Source organism: Lithobates pipiens, unplaced genomic scaffold (genome assembly GCF_037356315.1).
Source record: "Lithobates pipiens isolate NorthernLeopardFrog02 unplaced genomic scaffold, aLitPip1_a1.2 Scaffold_16, whole genome shotgun sequence".
NCBI classification, from domain to species: domain Eukaryota; kingdom Metazoa; phylum Chordata; class Amphibia; order Anura; family Ranidae; genus Lithobates; species Lithobates pipiens.
Genome location: NW_027507748.1, coordinates 67,131,547 through 67,149,888, shown reverse-complemented (window position 1 = coordinate 67,149,888; position 18,342 = coordinate 67,131,547). Strand labels below are relative to the sequence as shown.

Below are 18,342 nucleotides of genomic sequence, written 5' to 3'. Positions count from 1 at the left end.
TAAGAAAATAAAGCTTTTCTTACCTGCGCAGGTTTTGTCTGTGGTTCCTGATGTGCCCGACCTCTTCGTTCCGTCCTTATGTTCGTTCGCCTCTTGTAGTTTCTTTAGCGAAGTCCCTGTTCGTGCGCCAAAAATGTTAGGTGTGACTACTGCAAGTCACCTATTCATCAAGTTATGTTACCGTTTCCCAATTGTTATTAGAGTTCTTATCTAAGCAATGAGACACGGAAAGAAGTTCTCAGTATATCTGCTCAGAAAGTCGCACCCAACTCTGAGGTCCTTTATTAACACAGCTCTTTTTATACACTAAAAAAGACAGGCGTTAAAAATGTTGAAACAAAACAACTTCCATAAAAGGCAATTTCTAAGTGTCTTCTGCTTTTAGAGTTGATGTGGCAGATGACCCTTACGACATGGTTTCCTCTTATGTGTACGTGACTGCACCCATCCGGACTTAAGGATGATGTGTCTTTAAGTTACTGAAAATAAAACAGACGAGATAAGCATTTAGTGAAACATACTGTCAACCATCTTGGTTTCTTATACCTTGATCCTCACACCCCCCTACAATAAAAAAAACACATAATGTCATACATAACACTACACTGCCCCCCTAGTGGTTAACTCCTTCACTGCCAGTGTCATTTACACAAGAATCAATGCATTTAAATAGCATTGATTGCTGTATAAATGACAATGGTCCCAAAAATGTGTCAAAAATGTCCGACGTGTTCGCCATAATGTTGCAGTCACAATAAAAATCGCTGATCAATCACCTATTCATCAAGTTATGTTACCGTTTCCCAATTGTTATTAGAGTTCTTATCTAAGCAATGAGACACGGAAAGAAGTTCTCAGTATATCTGCTCAGAAAGTCGCACCCAACTCTGAGGTCCTTTATTAACACAGCTCTTTTTATACACTAAAAAAGACAGGCGTTAAAAATGTTGAAACAAAACAACTTCCATAAAAGGCAATTTCTAAGTGTCTTCTGCTTTTAGAGTTGATGTGGCAGATGACCCTTACGACATGGTTTCCTCTTATGTGTACGTGACTGCACCCATCCGGACTTAAGGATGATGTGTCTTTAAGTTACTGAAAATAAAACAGACGAGATAAGCATTTAGTGAAACATACTGTCAACCATCTTGGTTTCTTATACCTTGATCCTCACGCCCCCCTACAATAAAAAAAACACATAATGTCATACATAACACTACACTGCCCCCCTAGTGGTTAACTCCTTCACTGCCAGTGTCATTTACACAAGAATCAATGCATTTAAATAGCATTGATTGCTGTATAAATGACAATGGTCCCAAAAATGTGTCAAAAATGTCCGACGTGTTCGCCATAATGTTGCAGTCACAATAAAAATCGCTGATCGCCGCCATTACTAGTAAAAAAAAAATATTAATAAAAATGCTATAAAACTATCCCCTATTTTGTAAACGCTATAACTTTTGCGCAAACAATCAATAATATTATAGCAAAAATTAAAAAATATTGAATTTTTTTCAAAATTGTCGCTCTATTTTTGTTTAGTAGCACAAAAAATAAAAACCGCAAAGGGGCCTGGTCCTTTGGCTGCAAATTGGTCCGGGGCTTAAGTGGTTAAAAGGGGGGATAGTGGCAATCTTTATATACAGCCTCCCTCTCAAGCTTGGGTGGCAATAATGACTGTTTCCATAGATACAGTGGAGGGGTGAACGTAGCCACCCAGGGACAAGAAATGTCTTCTTCAAAAGAATATGTAGGTGAAAATATAGTGAAAATACACAAAAATGAAAACTAAAGCAGCTGTGGGTTCTTGCTAGGTTGATGATGTCAAGAGGCCCTTACCTTTGTGTATGTGTGGGTGGGGAGTCATACAGGAATAGTGAAATAAAATATATTACTTGCTGTGCCAGGCATCTTAAAACTTTTAATCCTTTGAGATGGTGAATAATAGCTTCCCAAACGTCTACCAAACTTCAAATTACTGAAATCCGAAAAAGTTGTCAACCAAGTAAATCTGTAAGGGAACAAAAAGACAAAATTTAATAATAAATTCTCATTACCTAAATATCACACAAAGTTATTGGCTATAACTACGTCATTAGACAACTACTGAACAAGGGCTGATCCACAGGCAAAGCCAATGACCTCTTATGATTTGTGCAGATTTTGAAACCCTTTACCTTCAAAGTGTCAGTGACCACCTATGACAGTGATGGCGAACATTGGCACCCCAGATGTTTTGGAACTACATTTCCCATGATGCTCATCTTCACTACAGAGTGCCGGAGCATCATGGGAAATGTAGTTCCAAAACATCTGGGGTGCCGAGGTTCACCCTCACTGACCTATGACGATGGGATCATTTGTTTAAAAGGGTGTGTGTGTGTGTGTGTGTGTGGTGGGGGGTAAAATTACCAGTGACCACCAATGATAAGGTAAAGAAATGAAAGGTAATTGAAAGCAAACACAAATTCTTTTTTTTTCCCCTTTATGGCTTTTTCACACAGGAACGCGGTATTGGAAACCCATGCGCGTTTTCATCATCGAGTTCAAATCGCACTGGGTACGCAATCTTCTGTGGGTGTCAATAGATTCGGAATAACACTCCAAATGCAATGCCTTTGCCTGCACCCGATCGCATGGTACCACAGGTATTTAATAAGGGCCAGTTCACACCACACCAGTGCATTTTTTTCTGCATCAAAAACGCATGGAAAGTAGGCTATATGGTTTCCAATAGTATAGTTCACACCAGTGTGGTTAGTTCCAGGGCTTAACAGTTCCAGAAAAAAAAAGTAGAACATGCTGCATTTGTCCTGCACTGGACTGTACTGGAATGCTGTAAAACGCATCAAAACCGCACCGCAACGCATCAAAAACACATTCAAAGATGCACTGGACCCCAGTACAGTGAAGAAAAAAAACAGTAAAAGAAGAAAAAAAAAGCATATGGAATGCATCCACAAATGCATCAAAAAGCCAACAAAAACACTTTAAAAACGTGCATGTAGAAACACGTCCAGAACGGATTTGGAATGCGTTTTTGTGGTGTGAACCAGCCCTTAGAAGCATGGCGAGTTTTTGGAGGTTGTCATTTTTTTTTCACATTTTTTAGGGAAATTAAGTAATTAAAAAAATAAAATGCAATTATTTTTTTACATTGTTATATAACGGGGGTGGCGGTGACAGTATGTAAAAAATAAAAAAAGATGACACTTTACAATTTTACAATTTACTTTACTTTTTTTTTTTTACACACTGTGATCAGAGCAATACACAGTTTTACCATTATTTGGCACATTTTTTTTGCAGAAATAAAGATATATAAAAAAAAAAAATCACAATTTCCCACTGGCTTCCTGGGCTTTACATCCGGCGTTCTGGATGAGTGAGTGTGTTTGGCGCCATTCTCTGGGCGCAGGGGCTTAACTATAGGGGGTGCAGCAGTCGCGACCGCAACTGGGCCCTGTGATGCAGGGGGCCCATGCAGCCCCCTCTACATATGGCCGGCAGTAGCATAGGAAGCTAGCACACACTATTACATACCCCTCCATATCCCCCTGGGGACAGGGACCCCTTCTCACCTGGGGGCAGTAACTTCATCTGCCCTGGAGAAAAGGACCTCATCTCTTCTGGGGACAGGGACCCAATTCTGCCTAGGGACAATCGCCCAATGGGGCACCTAAAAATGTCAAAAAAAAAAACTACTGATACTAGTGGTGGAGCTACAGGGCTCACAAAGGTCATACTTGTGACCACGCCCTGGAGTTCCACTGCCGGACTCGGAGGGAAGGGCCCTGGCTGGGGTTCAGGGGGGCCCTTCATGGTTTCTTGCATCGGGGCCCTGAAGGTTCTAGTTACGCCACTGGCTGGGCGGTTATCACTCGGGTTGACGCCTTCCCTCTCTCCCATATTTGCCAGCGTGACGTTGGTGGCAAACAATGGCTGCAGTGGAGTATTCATACTTCCACTGTTTGAACGGGCGCGCTCTGTTTGGGCGGGTGCTCTCTGGGTTATAATGCACGGCTATTTCACATACATGCACATCCACTTAAGAGGTCATTTTCATCTTTCATCTCTGCTTTTTTAGTTTTTTTGCCTTTGTAGTTTTTTTATCTCCGTTCATCTTTTCACCCATCTCATTTAAGTTCAGGCACATCAACAATATTGGTCTTTCCTTTATAGTGTGTGTATTTTTTTCATGTTTTTTTCACATTCTATTCCACATTTACGTACTTCCCACATCTTTTACCACGTTCTTATAATAGATTTGGATTATTGCTTCACCAGTAATATAATAATATCTCCCATACTGCTCATATATTCATACACACTTTTCTATTCATTTACAGATGTTTTCATTCACACACCATGCACATACATGGATTTTGGTGGGCTCCACTCCCCCAGTCACACTTCACCCTTCAGGATTCCCCATTGCTTTTCCATTGTTTTTGCCACCTCTGCTCCCGTGGGAGACAATTGTCCGCCGCTTCGCCGTGGCATCCAACGCCGCACTCCACGTTCATTGTTGACCTGTAAGTATGGGTGAATGTTCCATCATTCCCCCTTCCCCATCTCATATGTGTTCAGTTTACTCACTGTTCACCTTTCAATTCTTTAGACATCCCTACAGCGTCTGCTCCTGATGAGTGACAGTTAGGCACAAAACGCATCGAGCTATAGATGCTACAATCATGGTTATACATCCAGTTGTTTAAGCCAACAATGCTGCTACCTTATGTTTACAGTCAGTGACTATTTTATCACTAATGTATGGGACGTCATATACAATTGTATCTTATTTTTACATATTTATATCGCATATTATAAATTATGCAAATCAAACTTTAGATGGCTCGCGGGTCTCAATGTATCTCTGTGCCAGTAATGTATTGTATTGTATGTTGTATTTATGGAATAAAATGAATTTTGATAACCTTCAGTGCCTCCTTGCTCTCCAGCTGCATGCTTCACTCAAAGTCCTAAACCCTTTCCAGTCTTGCAATGCATCATGGGAAATATAGTTCCACAATCAAGTAAAGCCTTCTCTGATTGGTTGAAAATAACCAACAGGTGCCCAAGTAAAGCCTTCTCTGATTGGTTGAAAGGAACAAACAACGGCCAAGCTTTGACACCCGTGCAGTGCGATGGGGAATACATACATAATGGAAATATGAATATAATAGAAAAGTCATTATTATCAGAGAACGCTGCTAGGTGACAAGTTTGCTTAATCACTTAACAACCAGCACAGGCCGATGTACGTCCATTTTTTGAAGAGGGATATCTCGGTAACGGCAGCAGCTGCTGCCACAACCGAGGTATCCATCTCTTCAGGCGCCAGTCATGTGTGCGATAACGGTCGCCTCCACGGCGGGTTCGCCACAAGATCACCGCTATCGGCGGCGGGAAAGGTGCCAACCCCCTCCCGTGCCCTCCACCGCTTACCGGAGCCATCAGTAGCGGCGAAGGCGATCGGGTCCTATTGATGGCTGGGTATGGAGACGAGTGAGGCTAAGATGGCCCCCACTCGTCTCTATACCATAGGAGGGCGGAAGCGACGTCAAAATGTCACTTCCGCCCATATCTCTTAAAGGTATATTTTTTCAATGTCATTTTTTCAAATGACATTTTTTTATTTTTTTTTATTGCATTTAGGTTCAAATATGAGATCTGAGGACTTTTTGACCCCAGATCTCATATTTAAGAGGAACTGTCATGCTTTTTTTCTATTACAAGGGATGTTTACATTCCTTGTAATAGGAAAAAAGTGATCAATTTTTAATTTTTTTTTAAAACAGTGTAAATATAAATAAAATCAATTAAAATAAATAAGAAAAAATAAAAAAAAAGTTTTTTAAAAACACCCTGTCCCGACGAGCTTGGGAGGAGAAGCGAGCGCATACATGAGTAGCGCCCGCATATCAAAATGGTAGTCAAACCACACATGTCAGATATCGCCGCGATCGGCAGAGCAAAAGCAATAATTCTAGCCCTAGACCTCCTCTGTAACGCAAAAAATGCAACCTGTAGAATTTTTAAAATGTCGCTTATGGAGATTTTTGAGGCTAAAAGTTTGACGCCATTTCACGAGCGGGCGCAATTTTGAAGCGTGACATGTTGGGTATCAATTTACTCGGTGTAACATTATCTTTCACAATATAAAAAAAAAATTGGGCTAATTTTACTGTTGTCTGATTTTTTTATTCAAAAAAGTGATTTTTTTTCCAAAAAAAGTGCATTTCTAAGACCGCTGCGCAAATACAGTGTGAAAAAAAGTATTGCAATGACCGCCATTTTATTCTCTAGGGTGTTAGAAAAAAAATATATAAAATGTTTGGGGGGTTCTAAGTAATTTTCTAGCAAAAAAACGGTTTTAAACATGTAAACACCGAGTGTGAAAAAGAGGCCTGGTCCTTAAGACCCCTTTCACACGGGCATTTTTTTAGGCGTTTTTCAAGCGCTTTAGCGTTAAAAAAAGTGCCTGTGAAGCACTTGAAAGAAGCCCTTTCACAATGTCAGCGCTCGAAAAACGCTCATAAAGAGCCGCTTTAACTAGCAGCGCTTTACCAGCATTTTTCGAGCGCTATTGGGGCGCTTTTAACCCCTGCTAGTGGCCAAACAACGGGTTAAAAGCGCCCACAAAACACGGCTGCCAAAAGCGTTTTTCAGGCGCTTTTCAGGCGTTTTTCAGGTGCTTCCCATTGATTTCAATGAAAAGGGGCGCTTTAGGAGCGGTGTATTCACCTCTCCAAAAGCGCTGCAAAGTAGCTGCTTGCAGGACTTTTTTTTTACGCCCTGCCTCAGTGTGAAAGCACTTGGGTTTTTACATTGGGATTGCAGTTGCGGCTTCTTTCAGGCGCTTTTTTTAACGTTAAAGCGTCTGAAAAATGCCCCAGTGTGAAAGGGATCTCAGTGTGAAAGCACTCAGGCTTTTACATTGGGATTGCAGTTGCGGCTTCTTTCAAGCGCTTTACATGCGCTTTTTTTTAACGCTAAAGCGCCTGAAAAACGCCCCAGTGTGAAAGGGGTCTAAGTGGTTAAATTGGACCTCCAATCTAAACTTATATCCAGACAAAGGTTTTTTTTTTTTCAATTTTGTATAGATTGTGGACATTTAGAAATCTTATTGAGGCTCTGAATGCCCCCTATTGACATTTCACCTTTCTATTCTTTGTGAAACCCATCACCTGAGTGGGACACTGGTACAAATTGCCCCAGCGGGGACACTGTCATTAATAGGATCCTACCTAATGAGGTCTGAAAATAACAGTCATATGTGTAAAAATAAAGATCCTTATTCTTGTGTAAAGATGTGTGAATTGTGATGGACAGCTCAGTGTATACATTCGATCTATGTGCAGGTACCCTCAGCGCTCACCCACACCAGTCCATCTACTAAAATGCCTGCATACTGGTAGGGTATGTACACTGCATTGGGTAAGGGTGGTGAGTAGTGATGCCACAACATAGTGAGGTTTATTTACTAAAGGTAAATCCACTTTGCACTACACATGCACTTGGAAGTAAAGTTGCTGTAAATCTGAGGGGGACATGCAAGGAAAATAAAAAACAGCATTTTTGGATGATAAAATCAGCAGAGCTTCCCCTCATTTCAGATCTTCCCCTCAGATCTACAGTGACTGCATTTCCAAGTGCACTTGTAGTGCAAAGTGGATTTGTCTTTAGTAAATCAACCCCATTGCATGGTATAGTTTTTATCCTCTATTGAAGTGGCACAAAATGGCACGTCATTCATCTCTGTGCATTGCAGTTGTGGTGCTGTGAGTTGCGCTGCATACAAAAGCACACAGTCTGCATTTACACAACACGCCATAACGCAGCATTATGGTGTGGGCAAGGCACTTTTTTCTGCGTGTGATTTAGTTGAGTCTGCATTGATCTGATGTGCCAGGGGATTCTGTGTCAGGGGATTGACTCTTCTAAAGTAAGGGAATGGGAAATTTGATATAAAGGGCACTCTAATGGGGACATTTGATGTAAGGGGGCCCACTGATAGGAACACTCGATGTAAGGGGCTACTTTGTTGGGGATACCTGATGTAATGGACACTCTGATGGGGGCACCTAATGTAAGGGGTGTACTCTGATGGGAAGATTTTGAGTAAGGGGGTACTCTAATTGGGGACACCTGATCTAAGGGAGGTACTGTGATTGGAATGTTTGATGTAAGGGGGCCCCCTGATTGGGACATCTGATAGAAGGGGCACTCTGATTGGAACGCTTGATGTAAGGGGGCCACCTGATTGGGACATCTGATATAAGGGGGTACTCTGATGGGGACACTTAATGTAAGGGGGGCCCTGATTGGAGGAGGTTACTCTGATGGGAACACCTGATGTTAGACAGTACTCTTATGGGGAAACCTGATGTAAGGGGATACTCTGATGGGGACCTGATGTATGGGGGCACCCTTATGTAGATACCTTATATAAGGGGGCACGCTAATGGGGGGGGCACCTGATGTAAGGGGGTACTGTATTGGGGTCACTTGATGTAATGGGGCTCTCTGATGGGGACACCTGATGTAAGGGGGGTACTGTATTGGGGACACCTGATTGAGACACCTGGTGTAAGGGCCCCCCCGATCAGAAAACCTGATGTAAGGGGGCCCCTTGATGGGAACACCTGATATAGAGGGGGGTATTCTATTGGAGACACCTGATAGAGGGGGCACTCTAAAGGAAACACCTGATAAAGCAGGTGGGGACACCGGATATAGAGGGGCGCTCTGATGGGGACACCGGATATAGAGGGGCACTCTGATGGGGACATCGCATATAGCGTGGCATTCTGATGGGGACACCAGATGTAGAATGGCACTCTGATGGGGACACTGGATATAGCAGGGCACTCAGATGTGGATACCTGATATAGCGGGGCACTCTGATGGGCACACCTTAGGTAGAAGGGGGTACTCTCATATGGACACCTGATGTAAGGGGCACTCTTATGGTCACCTTCTGTTTAGTATCAAACTGTGGATCCATGGACATGTGCAGGAGCAGACCCAGTGAAGCTAATACACTAAAGGATTTATGAATGTTTGCACAATAAAGTGCACCAAAGTTTTACTGCAATTATCCAATCATGTGAAAGAAAAATTCTTAACGCATTTCATCTGATTGGATATATATATATATATACAGTATATATAGTGAACATTTTTAAATCCTTTTTTTAAATCGGCCTTATTATTTGTAGCAGGGAGATCTGATCAGTGGAGTCTCCAAAACCTATAGGACGATAATGAGTGGTTTAACCCACCTGCCTCAACTTGTTGACACGGCTGCTTGTAGTTCCTTCTATTAATGAACTAATGTTGGGACCTGAACCTACGGGAAGCTACCACTTGAGAGCCATGGAATTCTCTGCCCCGCATCCACATGTAACAAAGGAGTGTTATGCTGGCTGATATCATCCAAATATGCCTGTAGGGCCACATTTGGACAATAGCAAATATAGGCATCACTAGTCTGTGCCAAGGGTATATGTGACATGATGGAACACAGGAGCACAAATGGGGGAAAACGTTGTCACCCCCATTATAGAAAGTACATGAACAAGGTTCTTCAAGGCTGGATCACCAGTTATTAAGTGCAAACAACTTTGGAAATGATGAGACTTTAGTGAGTAGGCATAAATCGAATTGGACGAAGGGAAGTTTCTGGACAGCCGCACTCAAAATGCCTTTATTAAAAAGGAGGTAATAATTCAAAAAGTTTAAGCCACAGCAAACAACGGATCACAGGGACTGACGCGTTTCAAACTTTTAAAAGTGCTTATTCCGCTATGAATAAGCACTTTTGAAAGTGTGAAACACGTCAGCTCCTGTGATCGGTTTGCTGTGGCTTGTACTTTTTGATTACCTTTTTTTTTTTTTTTTTTAAATAAAGGCATTTGATTTTGAGTGCGGCTGTCCAGAATCTTCCCTTCATCCAATTACCTATGCTTAGCCAGCACCTGCTGCTCCTGTTCTGAGGAGAGCTACATTTCCGGGCACCCTTCCTAGAGCGGCATCGCTCTTCCCCTAGGCATAAATCTACTTGAATATACAGTATATTAGTAGAGTGATTGTATTTTATTTTATTTGGACCATGGTAAATTTACGGATTTTACTTCTGAATATTCAGTTTCTTCTCCCAGTCGTCTTGCTTAACTCAGTCTTGAGCTTCTTATTGTATAAATTATATTCAAAGTTGGAGTGAAAACATCATAGACCACAAACAGGGCAGGCATTGGAAATCATGGGACCCCATACAACTTACCTGGGCAGGGCCCCCAATAGAAGATTAGGAGTTGACCTGTAGGTGTGATAATAGTGAGAAAGGCTTAAACTTAAGACTATGTATAGTGTGGGTGTAAGATGCAAGCAATGTACATAGTGCAAAATGTATAGAGGGCAGGAATCTTGAGAAAGGCCTGGTTCACACCACAAAAACGTTCTCCAGATCCTTTCTTGATGAGTTTATCCATCCACGTTAATGCATTGCCGGTCCGTTTTTGATGCATTTCCAGATGCATTCCAGTGCGTTTTACCGTGTTCCAGTGCAGGGAAAATACAGCAAGTTCTGCTTCCACTCTGGTGTGAACTATGCCATTGGAAACCATATAACCTACTTTCCATGCATTTGTGATGCAGAAAAAACACACTGGCCTGCATGTGGTGTGAAATGGCCCTCAATGAATACAAGAGACAGGAATGCATAAAGCCCAAAATGCCTGATCATCTACTAGTTTTTAAAAAAGGTCAGTACTTTCAGACGGATAAGTTTGCCCCATTTAAGACTTTTGTTTCCCTCATGAGCTGTCAGGGGGTGGTAAAAACAGGCAACTGAGTTTTTACTGCTCATTAGGGATGAGCTTCGTGTTCGAGTCGAACGTACGTTCGACTCGAACATTGGCTGTTCGTGCGTTTGGCGAATTCCGAACGTTTTGGCCGTTCGCGTCAAAATTCGAGTGACGCGCGCGCGGACCACAATGCACTGCGTTGGCGCAGTGCATTGCTGCCCGATGATTGGCCAAGCATGCACTGTGACCCCCCATGCTTGGCCAATCGCAGCGCCGGCAGCGAGGAGAGCCATGATTGGCCACAGGCATCCTGCCTGTGGCCAATCATAGCTCAGGCTGTGTAGTGCACACCCCACACTATATAAGGCCGCCTTTAAGGCGGCCTCCTGTAGTGTGTTACTTTGCATCTGAAGCAGTGGGTGTTCTGTTTACCTTCAACACAGTACACACCAATCGTTTTTGGCTGATTTCCTATCTTGCTGCTGTGTAGTGGTTGTTGTCTGTGCCCTGACTGCAGTATACACCACTATATTCACCTCACCTATATAGCTAGTGATCTAGCTTTAACCACTTAACAACTGCCCATTGCCGATTAACGGCTTCAGGGCGGTTGTTTAACTCAGAGAGGCCGTTAATTAACGGCCTCCCAGAATTCTGCTCTCGCGTGCCCCAAAGTGTGCGCACTCGAGAGCATCCGTGACCGCCGGGTCCACAGGACCCGGCGCATCACGGTAAACGGCCGCTCATAGCGGCCGTTTACCACGTGATTGCTCCATCAAATGACGGAGTGATCACTTGGAAACAAACCGGCGTCATGTTATGACGCCTGTTCCTCCCTCCCCTTTCTGTACCGATCGGTACAGCGGAGGGGAAAGAGATCGGTGTCAGCAGCGATGTGGGCTGCATCTGCAGTGCCCACATCGCTGCTCACCGAATTTAACCCCTCAATTCCCTGCCAATACTCTGCAATACCAGTGCATACTCTGCAGTACCCTGCCATTACTCTGCAGTACCCCACCATTACTCTGCAGTACCCCGCCATTACTCTGCAGTACCCCGCCATTACTCTGCAGTGCAGTACCCCGCCATTACTCTGCAGTGCAGTACCCTGCCATTACTCTGCAGTACCCTGCCATTACTCTGCAGTACCCCGCCATTACTCTGCAGTACCCCCATTACTCTGCAGTAACCCCCATTACTCTGCAGTACCCCCCAATACTCTGCAGTACCCGCCATTACTCTGCAGTACCCGCCATTACTCTGCAGTACCCCCAATACTCTGCAGTACCCTGCTATTACTCTGTAGTACCCCGCCAATACTCTGTAATACCCTGCCATAAAATGCCATACCCAGCCATACTCAGAGATACCCAGCCATACTCGGTGATACCCTGAAATACCCAGCCATAGACGCCCCCCACCCCTCACCGCCCTCCGGTGCTTCTACCAACTCGCCAGTATGATCAAAGCCAGAATCTTTTTTTTATTTTTTATTTCAGGCTTCCCAGCCTAGAGGTGAGATGTGGGGTCATATTGACCCCCCAGATTTCACTGTAAAGAGGACCTGTCACCCCATATTCCTATTACAAGGGATGTTTACATTTCTTGTAATATGAATAAAAGTGATCAAAAATATATTTTTGGGGAAAAAAATGTCAAACTAAAATAAATAAAGTAAAATGAACAATAAAAAAATAAAATAAAAATTAAAGCGCCCATGTCCCCATGTGCTCGCATGTGCCACACATGTGAGGTATCGCCGAGAATGTTAGAGCGAGAGCAATAATTCTAGTCCTAGACCTCCTCTGCAACTCAAAACATGTAACCAGTAAAAAAAAAAATTAAAGCGTCGCCTATGGGGATTTTTTAAGTAGCGACATTTGGCGCCATTCCACGGGCATGTGCAATTTTGAAGAGTGACATGTTTGATATCTATTTACTCAGCATAACTTCATCTTTCACTTTATGCAAACATTGGGCTAACAAGTGGTTAATAATAGAGCTTGCAGTCAGTAGTGTTAGGAGATAGTGCGTGCTGTCTGCGTGCTCTGTACCCAGTACATACCGCTATAATATAGGGCAGGCCCCTACTTTCAAACATCCAACTTACAAACATCTCCTACTTGCAAACGCAAAGAGACAGCAGCAAGTGAGATGAAAAAAGATGGACGACAAAACAAATTATACAGGGGTGATAACCCTTCCCTATGTTTTCCAAAAAGCTTAAAGATATTTTTTTTGACTGGAGCTACACTTTAAAAATGTACCGGTTGAAAATGACAAACAGATTCAACTTAACACAACAAACCTACACAGTCCCTGTCTTGTTTGCACCGCCTGTATACTGCTGTTCTGAGTATATAGGGCCTGGGGGCCACACGCATTTCCTTTTTTTAATATGGGTACGGGGTTCCCCTTAATATGCGTACAAGACCCAAATAGGCTGGTAATGGGCAGGGAGGGCTACCCATGCCATGTTTCTCAATGATTTTCAACCATATTGCAGGAACCAGATATAACATTAAAACCGCAAGCAGTTTTAAATGGTGTTATTTCCGTTTAATGTCATTTTGTGCAGGGACTGTTCTAAACACGGGAAACACGTGGCACTTCACAGGCATACTACAGACACCCCCCAGGCACCATATTTAAAGGAATATTTCACTTTTTTTTTCACTTTAATCGTCATTAAAATCAGTGCTCCCGCCAAAACGGCCGTTTTTAAAACTTTTTTTTGCAGTGACCCATGTCCCCTGAGGCAGGAGGCAGGTCGCCAAACCCTTTTTAGGACACTATCTTGCACATTAGCCGTTAAAATTAGCACTTTCCAATTCGGACGTTCGAGTCCCATAGACTTCAATGGGGTTCTAACGTTCGTACCGAACGCGGGGGTCGTTCGCAAGTTCTGGTGCGAACCGAACCGGGGGGTGTTCGGCTCATCCCTACTGCTCATCCTAAGTCTAGAAAAGGGTTCTCTAAACTTTATAAAAAGGGTCAGTTTACTATCCATCAGACTTTTGGGGGGCTGGACTGTGGCCACTGGGAGCTGAAAAAGGTCCCAACATAAGTGGGGGAAAACACAATGCCCCATCGTTGCATCATCTTTACGAGGAATTTTGTCCAATCCTGGGTGTCATTGGAAGAAAGCGGGCCCCATCGTTGGTGTCATTAGGAGAAATTGTGCTCCTTCTCTGTGGTCAGTGGTGGGGATTATACCCCATTGTTGGTATCCCAATACAGCTTAGGGAGGCCTCTCAGATGTGCCGCAGCTGCGATGGTTTGTGTTACCGCAATGCAAAATTTGGGCATTCATGCCAATGGGGCTGCGCCACAATCAAGAGTCAAACCCTTAGCTCTCACAATGGAGAGGATTATTACAGGCTGCTCAGGAACGACATTTAGAGGCGTTGCATCCCACGCCAAGACAGGAAGACTGTAACCATGAAGATTTAATGCATGTGATGGACTGCACACCCTGTGCACCTATTTGCTGAGGAGGCAAAGCAGCCTGTGAGCTATAGGCTGTACGCACCACCTACTGTAGTCTCCTCAGCCAATGGGTATTGGAGGTTCCCTCAGTCCCTCCCTCATGACATCACCTGGGATCTGTTGAGTCTTGGCCTGCTAGTTTACTATGTGGGCAGGGAGGATGTGAACCACAATACAGGGCAATCTTCTATTAACCAATTAAGGACCGCCTCACGCTGATACACGTTGGCAGAATGGCACGGCTGGGCACAAGCACATACTGGTACGTTGCTTTTTATGTGCCCAGCCGTGGGTCAGGAGCGCGCTCCCGACCCGGTCCTGTGCTCCAGGACAGTGGCCGCAGGACCAGCGGACCCGATCTTGCCGGTGTCCTGCGATCGGGTCACAGAGCTGAAGAACGAGGAGAGGTCTGTGTAAACAAACCTCTCCCCGTGCTTCCCTGTGTGGCTGTCACCGATCGTCTCTTCCCTTTTATAGGGAAGGACGATCAATGACGTCACATGCCAGGCCATGCCCCCCTACAATAAAAAAAAAACACATAATGTCATACATAACACTACACTGCCCCCCTAGTGGTTAACTCCTTCACTGCCAGTGTCATTTACACAAGAATCAATGCATTTAAATAGCATTGATTGCTGTATAAATGACAATGGTCCCAAAAATGTGTCAACAATGTCCGACGTGTTCGCCATAATGTTGCAGTCACAATAAAAATCGCTGATCGCCGCCATTACTAGTAAAAAAAAAATATTAATAAAAATGCTATAAAACTATCCCCTATTTTGTAAACGCTATAACTTTTGCGCAAACCAATCAATAATCGCTAAGTGCGATTTTTTTTACAAAAAATATGTAGAAGAATACGTATCGGCCTAAACAGGAAAAATTATTTTTTTATATATATTTTTTGGGGATGTTTATTATAGCAAAAATTAAAAAAATATTGAATTTTTTTCAAAATTGTCGCTCTATTTTTGTTTAGTAGCACAAAAAATAAAAACCGCAAAGGGGCCTGGTCCTTTGGCTGCAAATTGGTCCGGGGCTTAAGTGGTTAAAAGGGGGGGTAGTGGCAATCATTATATACAGCCTCCCTCTCGAGCTTGGGTGGCAATAATGACTGTTTCCATAGATACAGTGGAGGGGTGAACGTAGCCACCCAGGGACAAGAAATGTCTTCTTCAAAAGAATATGTAGGTGAAAATATAGTGAAAATACACAAAAATGAAAACTAAAGCAGCTGTGGGTTCTTGCTAGGTTGATGATGTCAAGAGGCCCTTACCTTTGTGTATGTGTGGGTGGGGAGTCATACAGGAATAGTGAAATAAAATATATTACTTGCTGTGCCAGGCATCTTAAAACTTTTAATCCTTTGAGATGGTGAATAATAGCTTCCCAAACGTCTACCAAACTTCAAATTACTGAAATCCGAAAAAGTTGTCAACCAAGTAAATCTGTAAGGGCCGGTTCACACTGCGAGGCGAGGCGAGGCGACACGGCTCGCCTCGCCTCGCTCCCGCAAGTCGCCCCCATTCAGTACTATGGAACCGTTCTGAGAGGAGCGACTCGAGTCGCTCCGACTCAGAAAAAAGGTTCCTGTACTACTTCGGGGCGACTTCGGGGGCGACTTGCATTGACTTCTATGCAGAAGTCCTCTGCAAGTCGCCGCTGACCCCCCCTGCAAGTCGCGGCGAGGAAGTCGGAGACGCCTCGCCGCGGCTCGCAGTGTGAACCGGCCCTAAGGGAAAAAAAAGACAAAATTTAATAATAAATTCTCATTACCTAAATATCACACAAAGTTATTGGCTATAACTACGTCATTAGACAACTACTGAACAAGGGCTGATCCACAGGCAAAGCCAATGACCTCTTATGATTTGTGCAGATTTTGAAACCCTTTACCTTCAAAGTGTCAGTGACCACCTATGACAGTGATGGCGAACATTGGCACCCCAGATGTTTTGGAACTACATTTCCCATGATGCTCATCTTCACTACAGAGTGCCGGAGCATCATGGGAAATGTAGTTCCAAAACATCTGGGGTGCCGAGGTTCACCCTCACTGACCTATGACGATGGGATCATTTGTTTAAAAGGGTGTGTGTGTGTGTGTGGTGGTGGGGGGTAAAATTACCAGTGACCACCAATGATAAGGTAAAGAAATGAAAGGTAATTGAAAGCAAACACAAATTCTTTTTTTTTCCCCTTTATGGCTTTTTCACACAGGAACGCGGTATTGGAAACCCATACGCGTTTCCATCATCGAGTTCAAATCGCACTGGGTACGCAATCTTCTGTGGGTGTCAATAGATTCGGAATAACACTCCAAATGCAATGCCTTTGCCTGCACCCGATCGCATGGTACCACAGGTATTTAATAAGGGCCAGTTCACACCACACCGGTGCATTTTTTTCTGCATCAAAAACGCATGGAAAGTAGGCTATATGGTTTCCAATAGTATAGTTCACACCAGTGTGGTTAGTTCCAGGGCTTAACAGTTCCAGAAAAAAAAATAGAACATGCTGCATTTGTCCTGCACTGGACTGTACTGGAATGCTGTAAAACGCGTCAAAACTGCACCGGAACGCATCAAAAACACATTCAAAGATGCACTGGACCCTAGTAGAGTGAAGAAAAAAACTGTAAAAGAAGAAAAAAAAAAGCATATGGAATGCATCCACAAATGCATCAAAAAGCCAACAAAAACACTTTAAAAACGTGCATGTAGAAACACGTCCAGAACGGATTTGGAATGTGTTTTGTGGTGTGAACCAGCCCTTAGAAGCATGGCGAGTTTTTGGAGGTTGTAATTTTTTTTTTCACATTTTTTAGGGAAATGAAGTAATTAAAAAAATAAAATGCAATAATTTTTTTACAGTGTTATATAACGGGGGTGGCTGTGACAGTATGTAAAAAATAAAAAAAGATGACACTTTACAATTTTACAATTTACTTTACATTTTTTTTTTCTTTTAACACACTGTGATCAGAGCAATACAGTTTTACCATTATTTGGCAAATTTTTTTTGCAGAAATAAAGATATAAAAAAAAAAAAAAATCACAATTTCCCACTGGCTTCCTGGGCTTTACATCCGGCGTTCTGGATGAGTGAGTGTGTTTGGCGCCATTCGCTGGGCGGTTATCACTCGGGTTGACACCTTCCCTCTCTCCCATATCTGCCAGCGTGACGTTGGTGGCAAACAATGGCTGCAGTGGAGTATTCATACTTCCACTGTTTGAACGGGCATTCTCTGTTTGGGCGGGTGCTCTCTGGGTTATAATGCACGGCTATTTCACATATATACACATCCACTTAAGAGGTCATTTTCATCTTTCATCTCTGCTTTTTTAGTTTTTTTGCCTTTGTAGTTTTTTTATCTCCGTTCATCTTTTCACCCATCTCATTTAAGTTCAGGCACATCAACAATATTGGTCTTTCCTTTATAGTGTGTGTTTTTTTTTCATGTTTTTTTCACATTCTATTCCACATTTACGTACTTCCCACATCTTTTACCACGTTCTTATAATAGATTTGGATTATTGCTTCACCAGTAATATAATAATATCTCCCATACTGCTCATATATTCATACACACTTTTCTATTCATTTACAGATGTTTTAATTCACACACCATGCACATACATGGATTTTGGTGGGGTCCACTCCCCCAGTCACACTTCACCCTTCAGGATTCCCCATTGCTTTGCCATTGTTTTTGCCACCTCTGCTCCCGTGGGAGACAATTGTCCGCAGCTTCGCCGTGGCATCCAACGCCGCACTCCACGTTCATTGTTGACCTGCAAGTATGGGTGAATGTTCCATCATTCCCCCTTCCCCATCTCATATGTGTTCAGTTTACTCACTGTTCACCTTTCAATCCTTTAGACATCCCTACAGCGTCTGCTCCTGATGAGTGACAGTTAGGCACAAAACGCATCGAGCTAAAGATGCTACAATCATGGTTATACATCCAGTTGTTTGAGCCAACAATCCTGCTACCTTATGTTTACAGTCAGTGACTATTTTATCACTAATG

At 43.2% G+C, this 18,342-nt stretch overlaps 1 long non-coding RNA gene across 1 annotated transcript; it reads right to left on the bottom strand.

Annotated features, from left to right (window-relative positions):
- Positions 1-851: 851 nt before the first annotated feature.
- On the bottom strand, positions 852-15,756 carry LOC143984253 (uncharacterized). The gene is made up of 3 exons (XR_013274745.1): positions 15,586-15,756; positions 1,843-2,014; positions 852-1,095 (listed from the first exon to the last, which is right to left on the bottom strand). It is a non-coding gene; the product is annotated as an uncharacterized LOC143984253 (long non-coding RNA).
- Positions 15,757-18,342: the final 2,586 nt, after the last annotated feature.